Source organism: Canis lupus, chromosome 12 (assembly GCF_003254725.2).
Source record: "Canis lupus dingo isolate Sandy chromosome 12, ASM325472v2, whole genome shotgun sequence".
Taxonomy (NCBI): Eukaryota; Metazoa; Chordata; class Mammalia; order Carnivora; family Canidae; genus Canis; species Canis lupus.
In genome coordinates, this window is record NC_064254.1 from 61,311,508 (window position 1) to 61,334,195 (window position 22,688).

General features: G+C 33.2%; 1 long non-coding RNA gene across 2 annotated transcripts in view; it reads right to left on the minus strand.

Moving 5' to 3' along the window:
- Positions 1-242: 242 nt before the first annotated feature.
- The window catches only part of LOC112658342 (uncharacterized), a 179,801-nt gene continuing 157,355 nt past the window's right edge, over positions 243-22,688 (minus strand). For both annotated transcript variants that reach the window (XR_007401336.1, XR_007401335.1), the window contains 2 exons: positions 3,791-3,854; positions 243-314 (listed from right to left, as the gene is read on the minus strand). This is a non-coding gene — a long non-coding RNA (uncharacterized LOC112658342). The remainder of the gene's footprint in view (positions 315-3,790; positions 3,855-22,688) is intronic.

The window sequence follows — 22,688 nt, forward strand, 5'->3', positions numbered from 1 at the left end:
TGAGCAAAGCATAAATAGCTTGGGGAATTGATTTTATACTTAAATTGTACTATATATTGATTTATAAGGGTAAGTGGTCTTCACTGGTCCATTAAGATTGATGACACTCATCAGTGTGTTGCTGGAATGAATATAAATTTATATTTTTCTTAATAATGAAAAATTACTTAATTTCCAATAGACATAACAAAATATTATGAATTAGGACATGCATACATATACAGACACATAATTTTTATAACCTTCGTTGTTTATTCTTTTTCATGTCTCAGTGTATAAGTACTAACTTCATTCTTTCAGTAACACGATGGAATCTGGAATGTATAAAATTAAGGAAATCATATGTAAAGCCCAAATATTTTATAAAATAGACTTAATAAACCCAATATTATATTGTTAATTTAACTTAAGGTAATATCTATTTAATTCCTCCAATTTACTTATCTCAGTGATAGATCTGAGAAATATTTTTTTCTGTCAGAGGAAATGTTTTCTACTCTCTTCTCTCTAGTTGAATGACCTTGACAAATCACTCAAATTCTGAATTTTTTAGTTCCCTAAAATCAAAAGGAAATTGCAATTACTTTTTTATTTCCTCACCAATATACTTAAGATAAAGCAAGTACATTCAAATGTATTATGGACATTTCCCAATATATTAATTTTTATGTTAACTGTATTACTGTTGTGGATTATCATGCAATGCAAAGATTGAGGCCTATTGAAAAGAGAGTTTAGAAGAGAGTTTGACTTAAATTTGTTTTTTTTTTTTTTTTTTTTACTGAAGTTTGATCAAGGAAAGTGTCGTTGGTGTCAGAGGGTGTTCTACTTTGGGGAAAGAAACATTTTTTACAGAGGCTTAGCAGTAGAAGTCCAGCTGGTGTCATGAATTGTTGGACAAAAACAGTTCTCAGAAAAAGAGGGAATCTTTCTTGGTGTTTAGGAGCCATTGGTTGGGCTATCTGTGTTTAGCAAGAGGGCTGGAAAGGAACAGTTGGAGGTGCTAAGTTCATAGAAGGATCATAGTGGAAAATGTAGTTCAGAGCGTATCACGTAGAACTTCCGTTAATACAATAAATAATCAGATATTTTTCGTAAACTCTATTTATCAATTAAAATGATGATTAGTAAAAGATTAATTAATACATATGATAAATTCAAGAGGTTGATTCTTGAATATGGATGGAGGAATGAGTTCTATGGGGACAGTGTTAAGTAAGAGAGAAACCATGAACAGCATTATGTATAGGGAAGATATGTACACACACACACAAGGGAATTCAGGATGAGTTATCCTTGTGGATGGACAAGTAGAAAAGTTGGGTAAAGTTGGATATTTGAAGAAAGAAAGGAGAGTCTGAGCATTCAAAATAAATATCATTTCATTTTTATAAATGTTAGTTTCAAAGTACATAATGCTATGCATTTACATTGCTCATGAAAGAGTTTTAAATATTTTAAAGTTTTAAATAGTTTTTCTTATTATTTCAATTTGCCTATATTTATATACACTAACTTTTAAACTGTGCAACATTGTACAATTAGATATATATTAAAAATGAACCTGGTTTTAAAAATATTCAGTCTTCCCTCTGTGTGTCATAGGGGTACTTAGGTATACAGTACAGCAATTTTTGACAGATAGGAAAAAATCATCAAATTATATTTTTTCACTCATAAAGGTAAATGATTTAGATATCTGCCATTTAAAATCAATGTTCAGTACTCTAAAAAACAAAGGCTAAACTACTTTGCATTTAAATGGCAAGCCATAACTCTCTTACAGGACAATGATGCAGTGGTAAAGGTCATTTTAAATAGATCTGATATTAAAAGTAAATAAACTCAAATATAGTACTTGACTAGAAAATAGATCTTTAAAATTAAAAGTGCCATAAAAATAGTCCAGCATGTATTATCCAACTAGAGTTTATAAAGCATCCAAAATTGTGCTCGCTTCGGCAGTACATGTACTATAAAGTGTCCAAAATTCAGGATACCAAACTTTTCAGGGGGAGAGGCAAGAGTTATATTTTGATAGTGTTTTATTTCAAAATTATCTAATATTTACAATCAACAATGGCTCAGAGAAGTGATTCCAAAAAATTATTTAAATATATTCTAAGTAGGAGATTCGGCTCCTCAATCAGAGCTCAGGGCAATCTGACTGCACGTAAAGTTTTCTATCAACTATAACAATTTACTATGTCCTTTAATTTTGATTTTAGTCTTTTAAATATTTATATGTGAGCCTCCTATTGAGAAATGGTTAAATTAATTAAAGCCAATGAGAAATGATTGCAAGCATACAATTTGAATACACCATTATTTACCTTTTTGAAAGCTGTTTCATTTAAATAATAATGAACAAAGAAAAATATATTTATATGGCTAACTAAAGTACAAACTTAGTAGTTAACACAAGTGAATGTAAAAAGCATACTTGTTTGTTTCTCATGATTTAAGATTTTGAAATAAGGAACAAAAGGCAAATAGGTGTTACAGAAAATCACAGAGACAAGATGAAAAGACAGAAGTTGGATATGTTCCAGCACGACTGCCAATCCATGTCCACATATCCCTTTAGTTGGGTATCAACTGAATGAACTAGTGTATTTATGGTTCTTAACACTGCTCTTCTCATATTAGACTCTCAATAAATCTCCCTATAGACATGTTTTTCCCTTTGGCAGGATATAAAACAAAAGGTTATGCACACTTAAATAAATTAAATGTAATATGCGGTGGCAAATAAATGGGCTTGAAAAATAGCTTAAATAATTTATATTAATATACATACCCGCTATTTTCTAAGATGCATTTTTATACAGTAACTTTAGGTACTGCAGATAGAAGAGTAGAACATAGTTACAAGCACCTATTTAATAATTTCTGTTCCATCCCAGGCTACTCTAAAATAAATAGGGTTGAGGAAATAGGGAAATTCTGATAAAAAGTCCGTTAAAAAGGAAGCATACATTTTCAGTGCTTGAAAATCAAATTCCTTAAAATTCAAGGCTAGCATAGTTTTTAAATGATATCATGCATATATCCTTGTCAAAAGTTCTTCCAAAATATAAGATGTGTTCTATTACCTTCTTCACTTGCAAAATTTATCTCGTAAATGAGTCTTCTTAGATCCATAGGCAAAGGATATTCATTTAAATGTGGCATTATATTGTATATTTTTCCAAAGATTTTATTATCTATCTGAGAGAGAGAGAGAAAGAGAGAGAGAGCAGGGGAAGGAGCAGAAGAAGAAAATATCCAGACTCCCGCTGAGAGCAGAACCCAGACGTGTATTTCAGTCCCTGGGCCCTGAGATCCCGCCCTGAATGGAAACCAATAATCAGACGCTTAACGTACTGAGCTACCCAGGTGCATCTATTGTATATTTAACTTTAATATTAATTTTCTATATCTAAAAAAAACACTTGGATGGTTTATTTTCAGATTAAACAAAAATATATAACAATAGTACTAAAATGTATAATTAATTAAATGCTTAGTGAATGTATGCCAGCCACCCCAAGTTATTTATTTTTTTATTACTTAATTTCATGCATACCATACCAATCAGAAATATCATCATTAACATTTCACTAATGGGAAAACTAACATATATGCAAGTGCTCTAGGCCACACAGTGAGAGCTATCCAAATTAAAATTCAAGCAGGACTTTTTGAACTCATTGTTCTTACACTATCCACAGATGTTTTTCAGCTAACATGTCAGATATTAAATCACATATGCCAGGCATAAATTTTATATTTAGGCAAATTCACTAACCTGGGCTTCCAGGCATCATCTGGGACTCAGAGTTGTAATCCTCTTGATACATCATGCCAGTTCTCTATTGGGGAATGTCAGATGATAAAATGACAGGACACCTTTTACACTCTGGCCAGCCTGTCATTTATTCTTTTCACACATACCACACTAGGTTTTGTTTACTTTAAAGATTTCTTTATTGAAAACTTGGGATAATTTCAGAGGGGAAAGATAATTTTTTCACTGACTTGTACTTTTCCATGTGTCCCAGGGGGAGTAGGTACTTAAACACCTGACACTCAAGATATTTGTTTTGTTTCATTTTTTTATATGATTTCTATATTCTCAAAGTTTAAAAAACAAGGTTCTGAATGACTATATGTAACTATTTAATAATCCATTTCAGGCATGGTTATGAGAACTGGGCTTTCTACACCTAGAATTGTGAGTAAAAACAGGTATACTCTAAAATCTCCCATCAAGTGTCCTAGGGTAAGTACAAATAAGAGAATGATGGGAACTTCTCAAAACTAGATGGTTTTTGTGACCCATTTCTGGAGAAATTTGAATACTGTACTTCAGCAGTAGAGAGTGGATTTGCTTTTTTGAAAGTTTTTCAGCAGCAGAGCACCCAGGACTCGAGTCATATAAGACTTTGAATAATGTAAACGGTTTTAATTAAAATGTGTTTAAATATATAAAACCACAGAATATGAATATATATCTTTATATGTTTATATAATGAAACATATTTATTAATGTAAAACAAGGAAAACCATAAAGTCAATGACATTGAAATTTGCAATATTGTCTTAAGGTAACAATTACCTTACTCATTTCCTTCCAAATGTCTGTTGGTACCCTCTATCACGTGTGATTAAATTCTTCCAACTTTTCTCTTTTTTGAATTACTATGAACTATTATGTTCCTCAGTGGCCATCAGTTAGCAAAGGTTTTCTTTTTGAGTCTACTTCTGTACTTTCTCATCAGTCTACACCCATTTACATATTTACATTGTGTTACTATAATGCTCTAAAAAATATGTAAATTTGGGCACTGAGGTAGCATGTATACACGTACAAGGTTTTCTTTTAGATAATCCCGAATGTATTTATGTATGTTTAAGTTAGAAAAATGAAAGCCTAAAATGGAATTATTATCATAGAAAACTTGTAAAATCCCAGTTTGGAGAAATGATAGAGAACACAGTCCCCCTGTTGTAATTCTTCAGCACAATACAGAATATAGCTTCTTAACTTTTTTAAACTTTGAACTGTAGAAAACAATATATATTTTCTGTAAATTTGATAATGCAAATAGTACTGTGGCAAACAAAACATTTTCAAACATCAGCTATTAATTAATCTTTCAGTAGAAAATAATTATTAATTTCAAAAACAATTCTCATATATATATCCTCCAAATATTTAGTGTTGACTCTATCATAATGCCTTTTACGCTTTGTTACTATCATATCTTGGCTTAGTCATATCTCTAACACCAAAATGTGTATTCTTCAAGGGCAAACACCATCAATGTGAAATAGTACCTAGCTTAATATCTGACACAGAGTTGACCTTAATTAAATATTTGTTGAAGAGTTAGTAGATAAACTTTTTGAAACAATACACATCAAAGCCTTGTAGAAGGGCTTACTATAAATTTTCTCTTTTTATTTTTATTTTTTTAAGATTTTATTTATTTATTCATGATAGATCCAGAGAGAGAGAGGCAGAGACAAAGGCAGAGGGAGAAGCAGGCTCCAAGCAGGGAGCGGGACATGGGACTTGAGCCCAGGAACCCAGGGTCAGGCCCTGGGCTGAAGGTGGCCCTAAACTGCTGAGCCACTTGGGCTGCCCTATTTTCTCTGCTTTTTAAATAAACATCTGATTTTTAATCTGTCTGTATTATAATCTCCTTTGCTCTGTAGTTGGTAAATTCCAACATAATAAATCCTTAGTTACCTATTTCATCTCTTAGTAGGTTAAAGAAATTAATACATAATGGTAGAAGGTTACTATTGCCATATATTTCCTTTTGAGCATTCTAGGCACTTCTTATTTTCTCCATTAGCACCATACTGGGAAAGGCACCAATATGTATTGAGCACAACTATTTAAACCTATTTGAACAGAGCACAAGTAGGACCCTTCCAAATGCTGGCTTTTTGAAATATATATTATTTATTTATTTATTTAAAGGGCAAGCAGGGGGAGGGACAGAGAGAGAGAGAGAGAGAGAGAATCTTAAGAAGACTTCACGCTAAGCACAAGATGGACACAGGGCTTGATTTCATGACCCTGAGAACATGACCTGAGCCAAAATCAAGAATTCGACACTTAACTGACTGAGCCACCCAGGCACCACCACCCCCCATGTTATTTTTAATGTCAATGTATTTTCTGCCTTCAGACATTTTACCCTTTGAGTATTCCCTATAATGCTTATGAGGTATAAAATATTAACCTAATTATTTTTCTTAAATATTAAACTTGAGAAAGCATTGAAAACATCTAAATCTTGTTAGGTCCCTATACTGTCTTCTTAAGTACTCTTTAGATGAGCTATGTTATGTTAACTAACTTTTAAAAATGTCTCTGGGGTTTCCAGAGTTCTCAAATAGTTAACCCATTCTTCTTAATATAATTTAAAGGAGAGATTAGACAAGGGAGAGATGCTCTACATTAACATGGACTGCTTTAATATTACTTAATAAAGGCTTGCAGCTATCTTTATGTAGTTAAATATATATGCACATACACATATGTACACACACAAACCTTGCTATGAAACATAGCTTTAAAAAAAAAAACATAGCTTTAAATTATGTTTAAATTATGTTCAGGCCCATATTGGGTTCCATGCTGGGTATGGAGCCTACTTAAAAAAAAAAAAAATAGATATGTATCCAGAATATATAAAATGCTCTCAAAACTCAATGAAAAAAACAACCCAACAACACCATGAAAATTGGCAAAAGATTTACATAGACATTTTACCAAAGAAATACAAAATGATTTTCCAATAATGTTCATGGTATAATAGTTGAAAATTAGAAAAAAATAAAATGTCCATAAACAAATAGCTTATCTACACAGTGAATACTATGCATCAATAAACATGAATGAACTATGGATACCCACAACAACATGGAATAATATCAAAAATGTTTAGAGAAAGAAATCATGTAAAAATGATTATAAATTGTATGATTCCACCTACATAAAGCTCTAGAAAATGCAGACTTATCTAAAGTGACGTGAAGTATATAAACACTACTTTGAACTAGGCAGAGATAGCAGTGAGAAATTACAAAGAGGTGTAAGGAAACTGTTGGGGGATGAATATTCTCATTTTGATTCCAGTAATGATTTTACAAATTATAAATATATCAAAATTTACGAAAATTTACACTCTCAATATGTGGGACATTTTATATGCTATTCATGCTTCAATAAGTTGTATAAAAAAGAACAATATACCACAATAAATCTGTTTTAAAAAATTAAAGTGAAGTAGTAAGGTAAAGGTGGAGAAGCTCTTTACAAAAAATTAATAACAGAAAATGTCTCTGTGGATACAGAACACTTAGAACATTTATACATTTATAATTGTAAATGGTAGGATTATGGATAAGTATTTGACATTTCTTTGAAAATTATTCATTCTCCTACTGTATGATACAATATTTAAACTTTCAGGTATTTACTGAATAGAAGGAAAATTTGTATCCCTACAAATGGGTTGAAAAATAGTTTACAACAGCCTTATTCATAGTAGCCAACACTAAAATAATTCCAATAACTAACTGCATAGAATGGAAATTGTGGTATAATATATAAATAATAGAATACTACTCAACAATTAAAAAAAAGAAAATGCAGATAAATACAAAGACATAATAAATTTCAAAAACCATTATATACAGTAAAAGAGGCCAGGACATTATATAAAATTCAGTAAAAGCAAAACTAATCCATGGGTTGGAATAGGGTATGCATTTTACCAGGATTTATGCAATTTTGAAAATTCAATGAATGAACCATTTAAGGTCAAGATATTTTACTTTATGTAAATTATACCTCTATATAAAATAAATATAACCATATATACTATGTAAGTTAACCATATAAATATAACTATATATATATAACTATATGTTAATTTCTCTTAATTTGTATATGATCAGTTAGAAGATTTTTATCAGGAAATTGGGCATATATTTTTTTCTGGCCACAAATCAACAAATATATTTACCTATACCCACCTCTCTGGAACATGGATCATGAAGCTATTTCCTGTTTCCTCTTCGTATGAGTCAACTCTTCCCCCCAAAACATACAGACACAAATATATCTATGTTCTCTTTCATGATGGCTATCTTAGTCCATTTTGGTTTCTGTAAAAAATGCCATGGACTAGATGGATTACACACAGTGGATTTTTTTTTTTTTTCCCTTTCTCACAGTTCTAGAGGTTAGGTCCAAGTCAAAGTAGACCTGGCAAATTCAGTGTCTGGTGAGAGCTCAATCCATGGTCCAAAATGGTTCAGAGCTTTCAGTCCTTTTGCCCTGTCCTCACAAGACGGAAAGGGCAAGGGATCTTTCTGGAGTGTCTTTCTTAAGAGCACTAATCCCATCCATGAGGGGTTCACCCTCATGACCTAATGACCTTCCAAAAGTGTCACCTCCAAATATTACCATATTAGGGGTAAGGTTTTTAATATATGAATTTTGAAGGAACACAAACCTTCAGTCTATAGTCATGGCTTTCTCTCATCCATAAAGGTATTACAATTTCTTATTGCTGTGACAGGAAGTTGGAGATTACTTCTTACTCATTATATTTTGCCTGAGACTTTTCAGTCTAAGCACTTTGCATTCTAAGATTCTAAGATTACAGATTGAATATCAAAATGTCAGCAAGGGACTCTGATTTAACTGTCTAATCCCTCCACAGAACTGAGCACTGAGGGACATCTAGGTGGTTCAGTGGTTGAGGATCTGCCTTCAGCTCAGGATGTGATCCCAGGATCTGGGATGGAGTCCCAAACCAGGCTCTCTGCTTCTCCCTCTGCCTGTCTCTCTCTCTCGCTCTCTTTGTGTCTCTCATGAATAAATAAATAAATCTTTAAAAAAAAAAACTGAGCACTGAGTTCAAATGAGAAAAATGTTACAGGAAGAAATGCAAAATCTTATTTTTCTCCCATAGTCATATGTTATTGTTTAGCCCAATCATTCCTGCATTCCAGAACTCATTCCTAAGACCCTACTCACTGCTAACCACATCTTCACATGAATTTCAATGTATTTTTGACTGATTATGATTTATTTCAAATTACTATGTCCAAAACTACCTTCATTCAAGCTCATAGAAAATCAGTAACCAATCATGCTTGGCATCTATCCATTTCTTCTTATCCTCACTGTCACCATTTGGGTTATATTTTTATTGATTTCACACCTACCAGACCTCTCTTGTTACCATCATCAAAGCATCATTCTCATATCACCACGGCTTGTAATCTGCCCTCTTCATATCCACAACTTTGTGATTCTGTAAAGATACCAATATTCTTCATCTCTTTTGGAATTTTACGCATTGTATTCTCTCTACCTAGAATGCTCTTTCCTTTTCTCATCGGTTAACTCCTACTTATTCAGTCTCATCTTAGATGTGAATTTCACTGTGCAGTTTTTCTGACACTCAAGAAGAAATGTACCTTTTCTGTGGTCTGTCTTATCCTTTTGAACTAATAACCATTATAACTCTTATCATATTGCACTTTAATTGAATATTTATTTACCTGTCTTTCCTACTAGGAACTTGAGGGTAGGTACTCCCATTTATTGTAGTATTTCTAATATATAAAAATAAACATAGTGTTTTATGAGTTTCAAGTGTTTCCTTTTTAGCAGGAATTAATGAATGAGAAAAAACTATTATAGAAATGAGGATAGAAATCAGAATTCTAAAAAAAAAAGAAAGAAAGAAATCAGAATTCTAGATTATTTATATCATATAGACTTCAATAAATATAATACCAAATATTAAGGTAAAGCATAACAGTATACTTTTCCTGATTATATTGCAAGGTAAATTAAGTATTTGCTTAATATATGTGTACTTTTAACTTTAATCATGTAGTTGTTATTGTAGAGATTTTTGATAATTTAAGAAACAAAATTCCATATTTCAAGTTATAGATTATTCTCTACTAAGGACTGATTGTTATAAAAACAATTTTTGAGGTGTTCTCTGTGATAACAAGAGACCAGATGGACCACTTGTGATGGACCGATTTACGTTACCATTGTCCAGGATATAGCGTGCAGCCCCTACCATAACTAAAAGAAGCATACAATCTAGGAACTCCATCATTATAAATTATCCATAAAGCTGACCATTTTTATTTATAGATTTATTGGCTGAATTTTTTAATGTCAACTAAATTACTATCAAATGTAAAACAGGATTTGATATAGTTGTTTATGATTCATCATTCAGGTTTTAGTCAGATTACTTTATAAAGATAACAAGGTAATTTCAGTACAAATTTAGCCAAAAGGCTAAAGCATGGTTTGCTTGTTTGTTTGTTTCTTAACTGTTATGACAAAATTCTGCCTTTGGTTTTGTCACCTAAGGCAAACCTTTCATTTCACATACTCACCATAAGGTTGATGGATGAACAGATGGATTGAGTACACTACTGGGTGTCCTATCAGCTGTTTGTGATTCTCTGAATGGTGATGGATGATAAAGTAATAGGAGCAAACATGCTTCATAAAAACAGAGATGTTGGAGCTGTGTGCATCATTGTCAAACAATGCCTTATTCTATATCTTTAGGAGTTTACTTTATGAAGTCCTATTGCAAATTCTTAGACTTTAGTATATTTGTAACTATATCATTTGCTCTCTTTTTTTTTTCTAATCAGGTATAGAGCAAAGCATCTCAGAATAACCTAAATGTCATATGGATGTATGCCAGCTATTTATTTAAATAGTTTTAAATGTCTGCATAGAACGTTGACATTGAATGACTTAATTATCTTAATTATTGATTTCAATCTTTAAAATATCACAGCAATCAGCAATAAGAAACTGAGACTACTTATTGCTCTTAATCTATTCACCTGTTATTAAGATGTTGATTAGGCAAAATGAATCATCAAAGAACTTTTAACTTTTGTTATACCCAAAATTAATAGTCCCATATCTCCCTCCATCATTATTTATATATAATTAATGCCAAGGAATGTCTTTGCTTTTAGACATAAAATGGCTGATAAGCAAACTTACAAAACCATTTCCAGGGACAATAAATACTTTCATAGTGTAGAATACACAAAATAATACTATTATGTGTTATATAATTAGAGGTCTTAGTTCCAATATTAGGTATTTCTATACTTTCTTCCAATGTATATCAGTTTTTCTTATATATCATTCCGTCATTCATGTTGAATGCATAATACTTAGGACAAGTATACTGTAAATACAACATTAGGAAAAGAAGATTGGTTTTTGAGTATCAAACTATAAAATCAGTATATGTTCTGTCAATAAACAGAAAAATTATCAAAAAGGAACAGAATTTGACTCTATTTAATTGAAGGGGTTAGCTCAATCAAAAAAAGAATGATATGGGGCACCTGAGTGCCACAGTGCATTGCATATCAGACTCTTGATTTTGGCTCAGGTCATGATTTCAAGGTCCTGGGAATGAACCCCTCAGCTGGGCTCCCCATTCAATGGGAAGTCTGTTGAGGATTCTCTTCCTCTGCCCCTCCCCCTGGTCACATTCTTTCTTTCTCTCTCTCTCTCTTCCTCTGTCTCTCTTTCTAAAACAAGTAAATAAATCTTTAAAAAAAGAAGAATGAGGCAAAGAGGGGATAGACAAATGAATCTCAGAAGGCAGGAACAACAGGGTCTATTACAGGAGTTTTCATGCAGAGGCTAAAATCTTCCTGGCCATGATTTTTGGATCTATTGACTAAAAATATCAGGAGTCTAGGTAGATATGAAAAATTCCCTTAAATATTTGGTCTGCCTCCAAGTTCATGCTTACCCAGAATTTGCTTCATGGTTGTAATCTGGCTTCCTTCCCACTCCATTGTCTTCATAGAATAAATTAACATGTTTTCCACACAGATACTGAGAAATATTGTTACTATTTTTATGAGTTTTATTTTTTTACTGTTAACTCAATATATTGGTGAAAACATACTTGCATTGTAGGAAATGGTAATTTTGACTGACTATATGCATATGGATATGATATAGATATAAATAGAGATAGAGAGATGCCAATATAATTTCTGTGGACTTGTATTCTACTACTCACTTGCTTTAATTTGGGATCAATGTGTTGGTAGCTCTGATTTTCCCAGGTACATTATATAAATTTGCCTGGAACTCATAGGAGACCTACCTGTCCTAACAATACTCCCCATTCATATGTTGGACCAGAAGATTTAAGCACTCTCAATGTCAGACTGTTAAAAAAATAATAAAATAATTGCTCAAACAAGTAAATAACTCTTGTTCTCTTCTATATATTTCCCATCACCAGCACCAAAGGTAGATACATTCATTTCTTGATCTTCCTAATTGGTTAATTTTGCAACGGTGATATGGTTAGTCTATTGCATACTAAGAAATAGCCTTGCTGTGTTCTGTCTCAATAGTCCTCTGAGGAAAGTTTCATCAACAAAGTTCTTTCCTCCAAAACAAAGGGACTTGATTATTTGCATGATCCATGGAGCAGTCTTACATACATATAGTTCTCTGCTTTTGTAATCTAGAAACAATTTTGTTGACGTGAAAAGAAGTTTACTTCCCTTATCATCATGGAAGGATACTGCCTTTGCTCTCTCCATTTTCTAATTTATTCTGGGAAGATCTCTTTGGTTAATCTCTGTTTTTGAAAGGCAGGACAACAGGTGATTGGGAGATGGGTAGGGTGGCAGCACCAGAAACACATATGAGCATCCAGAGGTCTCAACTCTGTGTGTGTGTGTGTGTGTGTGTGTGTGTGTGTGAGAGAGAGAGAGAGAGAGAGAGAGAGAGAGAGATAGAGAGAGAGAAAGAAAGATTCTGAAAAAATCTGAACAAATCAATTAGAAAGTATCTCTGGGAAACATGAAGGTGAGCTTGTACCAGTAAGCAGGCTAAGAATGATAGACTAAAGAGTTTGATTTTTATCATAAAATCAGAGAAAAGTCAGAGAAGCACTATAAGCAGTATAGCCCTGATAAGATTCACATCTTATGTTAACTGATATCAGCAAGGACAATTGATTGGAAAGGAGGATGGGGGGTGTGCAGGCTATGAGGTGATATTAAATAAAAAGTTTTTTGAGTAATACTTAGGTGACAGTAAGAACAATGAAAAAATGAAACTAAGCTATTTTTTCTCATTTCAAAATTTGATCTCATTCATTTTCAAATGAGAGGAAGGAGCGATATATATTGAACCCACTGAATATTCCCCAAGATGCAGCTTTCCTGTGTCCCAGTGTTTGTATCTCTGGGATATGCACTATTTGATAATTCCTTATGCTGCCTCTACACTGAATTAAACTATGCTTGCCCTTACTCTATACTTTATACTATACTTTGCAAAAAAAAAAAAAATCCTTTATGGAATAGTTAGAATCTGTTTTTGGTTTTCAATTTTAGATGGATAAAGCTAACCTCTTGGTCATGTATTCTGACTGTGTCCCAAAAGGCTTACCCTAGCATCTTCATTTTGAGGCCATCTGTAATTAATTGTAGTTGGTGCCGGACTATAGTGACTTTTGCACACTCAGATTAACAATACTTAATTGTTACTCAGCAACAGCCCACACATTTCCTAATGATTCCTACTTCTTACAGACCCCTCCCAACACCATTTATTCTAAATTCCATCTCTTTCTCCATCTGATCATACCTTCCTCAGCTGAGCAGTTTGCTATACTCCATGACTCTATTGAGTGTATGTGTGCGTGTGTGTTTGTGTGTGAACCGCTAGACACTAATGTGTAGATAACTGCACACAAAGTTCAGAAGCTAAAAAATATTTTTATAATAATAGAAGATATTATTTTCTATATTCATTATTTCACAAGTATACAGTGGAGTCTTCCATAGATAATATGGCAATTACTTGTGTGAGGCCAGATTTTCTCTTCGAATTTCAAACAAAACATATAGCAGCAAAGACAAAAATGAAAATTCATCTTTCTTCTCTCAAGCCAGACACTAAAGACAGTTCCCAAACTGTAAAGCAATGTAATTTTTCTCTTAAACTTTTTGAAAATATTGTTATTTCTCATAAAATATTTATGATAACTAATAGTGGGTTTTTGCAGTAATTTTAAATCACTTAGTATTTAAACTATTAACAAGCTTTACTATGTCAATAATTTCACAATATATACAAATATCTAATCATTATGCTATACACCTGAAACTAGCATTATATTAAATGTCAATTATGCCTAAATAAAAAATAAAGTCAACTAATTAGAAAAATATGTAATTTATAATATAGTAAACATTAATAGATATAATATTATGTAGATATAATATGCATAATCAAACTCTGTCTAGGTTCCTCAATAATTTTAAGAGGATCAAAGGGCTCTGCATCCAAAAAATTTGAGAACATTGGTCTGAAGATTAGTTAGAACCCTAAGAAAAAATTAATATCCTTGTCACAGACACTGGTATCTACATAATGGGATGTCCTAGGAATGAACTATTGTAAAATAAGACAAAGTTCAAACTTTCTCCATCAAATGTTATTGTATTAACCATGAAACATATCTTCTCTGCAGGATCTCAATACATTAATTATCTCAGAAAGCATCATAAGAATTGTTAGACAGAAAAGTGGGCCAATATGTGATTCTCATCATTCACATGGCATCTTCTAGATAAAAATTTTAACTGAGAAATCCTTAAATGCTGCCTTGTAACACCAGTCAATGGCTACTAGGAATTTTATATTGAGTTGGTATAAACCCCAATTTTAACAGATATATTTGTTAAGAACATATAGCAAAGAAGCTCTCAAGATAAAGATATCAAGAAAATATAAAGGTCATAAATCAGAAGTAAATGTTCTTTGCATGAGAACAAATATCCAAACCAGGTACATTAAAAAAATCTCTATCATGTACACTTACCACAATGAGCACTGGGAAATGTGTAAAATTGCTGAATCACTTCATTATGTGTCTAAAACTAATACAGCACTGTATGTTAATTATATTGGAATTTTTTAAAAATAATAAAAGTATGAAGCCTAACAGCAGACATAGTTTATCTAATATAGTCAAATTCATATAACTAAAAAAGTCCCTAACCACAGGACCCCCTTTTTTTATACCTTGACTCCCATAATTACCTTTGATTCAAAATCTAATTTCAAAATCTGCATTAAAATATCAGTACAACACTCAGTGTTCCCTCAGTTCCTTGACCATCCCAGCATCAGACATCTTGTCATAGCACTTAAGAAAGTATCCTCATTGGCATGCCCTAGGTTCATGTTATTATCTTTTCCACATTACTTCCAAAACATAATTTCAACTGTCCTAATAAGTGAATGAATTTTACATTAGGAGACTAATTACAAGAGTAGCTGACTGATTATCCTAAGTCCCCTTGATATTTTCCACACCCTCTCAAACATATCAACATAATGTCTCCTAATGACATGTTCAGTCTATCAGCCTTGTTTCTGTAGCAAATAATTTTTTCAAAAAGTTTTATCATCTGTTCATATTTTTGGTCCCTGAATCTTGTCTTGGGCTACTACTCAGCTAAATGTCACCCATTCTCAGTATTACTTTCTCTAAGAAATGTATCAATGATAGAGAACAAACTGATGGTTACCAGACAGGAGGTCAATGACGAGATGGTTAAAATAAGTGATGGGGATTAAACAGTAGTACACTTATCATGATGAGCGCTGTTGCTCAAGAATTGTTGAATCCCTATTTTATACACCCATCTCAACTTCTGAGCTCATCAACAGGTGCTGGAAGGTTTTTTACTCATCTTGGCGTATTTTTAAGCTCCCTTATTCACCATTTCCTTTTAGATTTCATTGGGCCATTTATCTCCTATTTCAGAGAGAAAGGGGGGTAAGTAACAGTAATTGCAACTTTGTTTTACTGCATTTTAAAACATTTCCTACAACCGCTTTCCTTCCTCTCTTTTCTTTCTTTCCCAGAGTATGAGGAGTCCTTTCTCGTTTATCCTCGTGATTTATTATATGTATATTTTTTCTTTAAACCATCAAAACATGTTTATTTTTACAAGTTTGTAAAAACTAAGACACACGCCAATAAAATGAATAGGCATGGCTACCAACCTAGAAACAACTGTATTTACATTTTTATCTATTTCTTTTCAGGGCTTACTAAAATACATGTTTTAACATTAAATTTAATTATGTTGGGATCCCTGGGTGGCGCAGCGGTTTGGCGCCTGCCTTTGGCCCAGGGCGCGATCCTGGAGACCCGGGATCGAATCCCACATCAGGCTCCCGGTGCATGGAGCCTGCTTCTCCCTCTGCCTATGTCTCTGCCTCTCTCTCTTTCTCTCTCTGTGACTATCATAAATAAATAAAAATTAAAAAAATTTTAATTATGTTATATATTTATAATGTTTTTAAAATTTAATTTTAAGTTTATTAAGTTTTTGCATCCTGTTATTATCATTTAAGATAACAATTTTAGATAACATTGCTCATTTATTATCATTTAAGATAACAATGCTCTAGAGACCATTCATTCTGGCTAGACTTGCTCCAATCATATATTCATTTATTTATTATGTTATTTAATCTTCACAAGAATGTTGTAGGGTAACTATTACAGTTGAGTGTCTTGTGGTTGAGAGAGGAAAGAGACTCAGAATTACTAAGTAGCTGAGCTAGTATTCAGATTTTTGTTCTCACTAATAATTTAGGGCTCTTCCACTGTACCATATATAACAAAAAACAAGGAGGGAAGTGAAAAACAAAACAAAACAAAATTAATGAGAGGACCATAAGCCAGGAGATCATGTGGAAGTAAAGATTAGAGCTGAGCTCAAGAAGCAATGTAGGACATCCATGATATGGAGTATGATATTGGAAAGAAAATGGAATATCAACAATTTAATATACCAAAGCTAATCCAGTGAAATAAATGTTATTTTTGTAGTACCTTATAGAATTGTGTGGTGTGTGTGTGTGTGTGTGTGTGTGTGTGTGTGTGTTCTATCATGTGGCAACAGCCAACTGCCATTCTGAGTCAATAACCAGACATACTTGATGCTATATCAAGTGACAATATATGAACAAGTAGCTAATAATTCTGACATAGAAACAACTTCATTCATCAATCTCTTTATACAAATGTTCCTAGTAATCTCTCTCTCCTTCTCTCCTTCCGAATCCTTGTCCTGGAATGTAACACTTTCTTTGCTCTCTTTTTTTGTGGGTTTGCATGTTTTTGATATATTTATAACATTAACTGTATATGCATATACATACATATTCCCATTTATCATAAAACTTCATAAGTTAAACATAAGCTTCAAGGTTTTAAAACTAGCTTTTGCAAAATTTAGTTTTGCTAAATACAAAGCATTCAGGCGGAAATTACAGCTTTTATTTTCTAAATCAAGAGTCCATGGTTTCAGGTACAAGATATCCACAGAACTTGAGCAGATGGTAGTTTGTAATTAATATGAATTTTAAAAGCTGAATGTTGATGTATAATAGCATTTGCTTTGCCTATTATTAGATATTGAATTTTACTCATGTACTGCTTTAAAAAAATTACTCTACACTCTGCCACTTTGACCTTACAGGAGATTAGGAAATGAGAAGTTATTGAGTGAGGAGATCCAACAAAATTACAATTACAGAAATCTCTGAATGCTGTATGTAATTGAATTTATCCACAAGCCAAAAATCAATGCAGTCATCCAGAAACACACCAAATGTGACATTTGCCTTTTTCTGCCTTATCAAGCCTAATTGATGTTGGAGGAAATAAATGAGAGAAATAGTTAGTCTTATAGTAGTAGTCTCTATGGATATATCAAATAACCATTCATAAGAGCTAAGGGTAATTCATATTTCTGAATGTCCATTCATGGCAGCAGTTGAGACCAACTCCTTTTGTATCTTAGCCTCCAGCTCCTACAATTTCTCCCTGCCTTTTAAAAAGGAGACATCTATTTAGTGGTTAGATATTGACATATAATGGTTTTTGAGATGTCTGCTTTGGGATTAAAAGCCAAAATGTGATAGTTAATGAAATAAAATAAGAGTTTTTATATAATTTTAAACATTGACATCTGTGTTATAGTAAAATAATATTATTTTTTGGAAGTCTGAGAATATCAGAGCTCACAACATCTCATTTCTTTGTTTTCTTGAAATAATATTTTTGCTCTTTTTGTCCACCCAAATAAAGTATCACTATTTACACATATATCCACACATGTATACATATTCATGCATTTCCACATTGGTCAATACTAAAAGGTCCAGTTCCTTCACTGTACCAGATGGATGGGGATGTCTCCTATCCACTACTTTAGCAATTATTTATTCACAGGACTTAGTTTTTAACCGCATAACCAGGAATGGTGCTACTCAAGGTGTGTTCTGTAGCCTGGTGGTGGTCTGCAACCTGTTATCAGAGGGCAAAAAATTAAGTGAGAAATTGAAAGTAAATATTTAGAAAATTATGTGACACTTTGACCGATATTTTATGTCTGTGAACTACATAAAAAATTGGGACAGGCATTTTTCATGCACTTTTTAATCTTTAATTTTCTATTAATTTTTAAATGTATTAAAATTGTTCTACATAAAAATTATTCTATATAGATTTTTTTCAAAAAGGACCATCATAATGATGTCTTAAAACACTTGTGTAGAAGGTTAGAGGTCAATAATCTTACTTGTTTTTATTGTCTGATAGTCAAAAATTTTAGAGAGATCTCCTATTTTCAATAATAATTTTCTAAAAATCTTAGAATCAAGTTAGGGTAGTCTTCCTGCTTTCATTACATTCTGTAAGTATCCATTATTACAATATGTTATAGTATATGTGTAAAATGTATGTATTAAATTTTATGTTTTAAAAAATTTAGAGGATAAAAATACCGAGAATCCTATCAAGAAAGGCAGATTCTTGGGCAGCCTGGGTGGCTCAGTGGGGGCAGCCCGGGTGGCTCAGCAGTGTAACGCTGCCTTCCGCCCAGGGCCTGATCTTCGAGACCCTGGATAGAGTATCACATTCGGCTCCCTAGGGAGCCTGCTTCTCCCTCTGCCTGTGTCTCTGCCTCTCTCTCTGTGTATCTCTCATGAATAAATAAATAACATCTTTTTTAAAAAAGGCAGATTCTCAATGCCTAAACTTGAAAATTTTGTTTTCCTCTTAAAAAAAAAAAACAACTCTAAATGATTCTAATTCAGAGTATAATCTGACCTATATTGCTTCTTTATACTTATATGCTTGCCACCTTAGATTCCTCACATGGATATAAATTACTGAAACAAAATCAATTGTATCTCTTTTATTGTTGTATTATTATATCCTGAATAAAAATTTACTTAAATAGTTACTCATCAACCAAAAAAATATGGAAAAATTTCATTTTCATCACTGATTATTTAGGTCCAGAAGTAATGGCTCAACACCTGAAAGGTGAACTATTTTCTATTTCTATTATATAAAATTTGATGTATCTGTGATTTGAACTATAATAGAGTGAATGAAATTATCTTTATTGAGACTCTGTAATGGTATATTTAATAGTTTGCAATGTAAATAATTAAGAATGATGGGATCCCTGGGTGGCGCAGCGGTTTGGCGCCTGCCTTTGGCCCAGGGCGCGATCCTGGAGACCCCGGATCGAATCCCACGTCAGGCTCCCGGTGCATGGAGCCTGCTTCTCCCTCTGCCTATGTCTCTGACTCTCTCTCTCTCTGTCTGTGTGACTATCATAAATAAATAAAAGTTAAAAAAATTAAGAAATAATTAAGAATGCAAAATAATAAATATATAATTACAAGCTTGATATGTTTCCTTATTATTATAGGTACACGTTTTTGTAAACTGAACCTAGAAACTATACAAAACTTTAAAGTTGGCAGGCTACTTTTTAACATGGAAACTGAGTTTATTATCGATGTAGATAATTTCTTTTGGTTACAAAGTAATTTGAGTGAATAATTTATTCACACAAATTTAAAGCAAGTACCAACATATTATTCTTTTTTTTTTTTTAGATTTTTTAAAATTTTTTATTTATTTATGATAGTCACAGAGAGAGAGAGAGAGAGAGAGGCAGAGACACAGGCAGAGGGAGAAGCAGGCTCCATGCACCAGGAGCCCGATGTGGGATTCGATCCCGGGTCTCCAGGATCACGCCCTGGGCCAAAGGCAGGCGCCAAACCGCTGCGCCACCCAGGGATCCCCCAACATATTATTCTTGAAGAAAACTGTGAAGTCACTTAAGTCTGAAGAAAGATATTCAAAAAGATTATGCTTTTTGGTTTGGTAGGATAAATGGTGTGGCCATTTGAGTTGTAGACATCCCTCTAAAAGCTCTGGTGTTTCTCTGGTAGAAAAGTTCCACAAAAAAATCTCTGTGTTGCTATAATAAGTCATCTATATATGATGACTTCCACATCATTATCTCTAGCTCAGACAAATACTATCAATTCCAAACTCTTCTATCCTGCTTCCTAGTTGGTACCACCTATTGATTGTTTAATTTTAGGGCAAACCTAAAAATGGATGAAGTGGAACTAACTGGTTTTATTACAAACCTGTTCTATTCTGTCTTCCACATCTCTGTAAATAGAACTATAAGTCACCTAGATATAAGGACCAAAAACCTAAGGCAGATCTTTGATTTTCTTTTTTCTTTTTCTTTACTAACCTATATTAAATACTTTGCAAGACAATTCAATCTCCAAAACATAGCTATCTGAAATCCACCCAATTCATATCCATTACCACCACTCCAGACCAAAGCAGAATTACTTCTAACCTGAATTACAGCCATTGCCTTCCGGATTTCCTTCTTTCACTTTTGCTTCCTGGCAACCCATCCTCTACTAAACACAAAAACATTTTTTTCCCAAAATACAAACAGATATTCTAGGAGATTTAATTAAAATATATCAGTGGATACCACTTAAAAACAGCATTCATGTCTGAACTATTTTCCATAATCTATAAGTCATTGCACCTCTGAGTCTTGAATGTTCGCTGACTACTTTCTTTCATGTTTCCTACTTATTTACTATAGTTCAGCTGTATCGTCTCAGTATCATCCCTGCAAATCACTTTATCTCAATTGATGAAAACCAATTCTTGGATTATTAACATTAACATCATGGGTACCCTCATCATGACTCCCAGATATCTCCATTTCCTGGTATTCCAACCCTTGTTTAATCCAATCCTTGAATGTGGGCTAGACCTAATGGCTCATTTCCATGAACAGAATATAGCAAAAGTGACATGATAGCCCTTTCACTCAGATTACAAAGATACTATGGCTTCTAATTTACACACTCTCCCCTACTCTTTCAATTGCTCCTCTGAAGGAAACCGGCTGTCATGTTGCACACTTCTATGGACATACCCACAACTATCTTTTCCAGGAAATAACCAGCAATGAACTGGTGTCTCTCCATATAGCTACATCTCATGATTACAGAAATCCCTCTTTACTCGTGCCTTAAGGGCTAGTAGTAGTGATGATTCTTGTTACTGGTGGGTCCCAGGGACCCTTCTCTATTTCTTTTTAGGTCTTCTACCCGGTCATACCTTCACAAGGTCTTTTTTTTTTTTTTTTTTTTTTTTTTTTTTTTTACTTATGCATGAGAGACACAGAGAGAGAGAGAGAGAGGCAGAGACAAAGCAGAGGGAGAAGCAGGCTCCATGCAGGGAGCCCGATGTGGGACTCGATCCCGGGCCTCCAGGATCAGGCCCTGGGCTGAAGGCGGCGCTAAACCGCTGAGCCACCAGGCTGCCCCCCTTCACAAGTTCTATGTTGAATGTTCTCAAATCATCCAGCATGAGTGTACTATGTGTTTTCTCTTGGGACTCAGATGCTCATAGGGAGGGATAAAAGCAGACCCCAACAATAAGTGATTGGCAATTTTGGTATATGGCCAATGCACACAGAGAAATATGACCAAAATAGAAAGACATGACACATCACAACTGATAATATAAAATTCAGTGATCAGTGTTCTTGATCACATATTTTAATTTCCACCTGAGGTGTATGCACAAACACACACACACACACACAGGCACAGAGTATCATGTAAGTTGGGAATGATTCCAGCTGCAATTAAAATATCTGTCAAATGGTAGCTTAAACCAAGAACATTTATCAATTTTACAAGTAAAGTGCAGAGGTAGGTAACCTTTGTTCATTTGTGTTTGTTTTTTAGCAACTCAATGATTTCAGTAAAACCCCAGGATGTTTCCAGCTTTATGAGCCACTATTCTTCAAATAGGGGTTTGTGTGTGTGTGTGTGTGTGTGTGTGTGTGTGTGTGTGTGTATTGATTGATTGATTGATTTATAATTTATTTTTGTTTTTTTATTATACCTGTTACTTAATAGTTATAAGTTATTTGCAGAAGTTCTGGGCATTACAAATATATTCAAAAACAAGAAGCAAGATAGGGCATTGAGGAATCAATGACAACAGGGGCCCTTAGAATTTGTATACTTCGCTCATATTTTATAAATACATATTTTTCAGGAAAATTAAGTCAAATGTTTCTCTTTCCCTTGCTAGAATCTTTCATAAGATCACCTTGAGTCACAAGGGAGAATATGAAGGCAAATAACCTGACAAAAGAGAGTGAAGTTAACATACTTA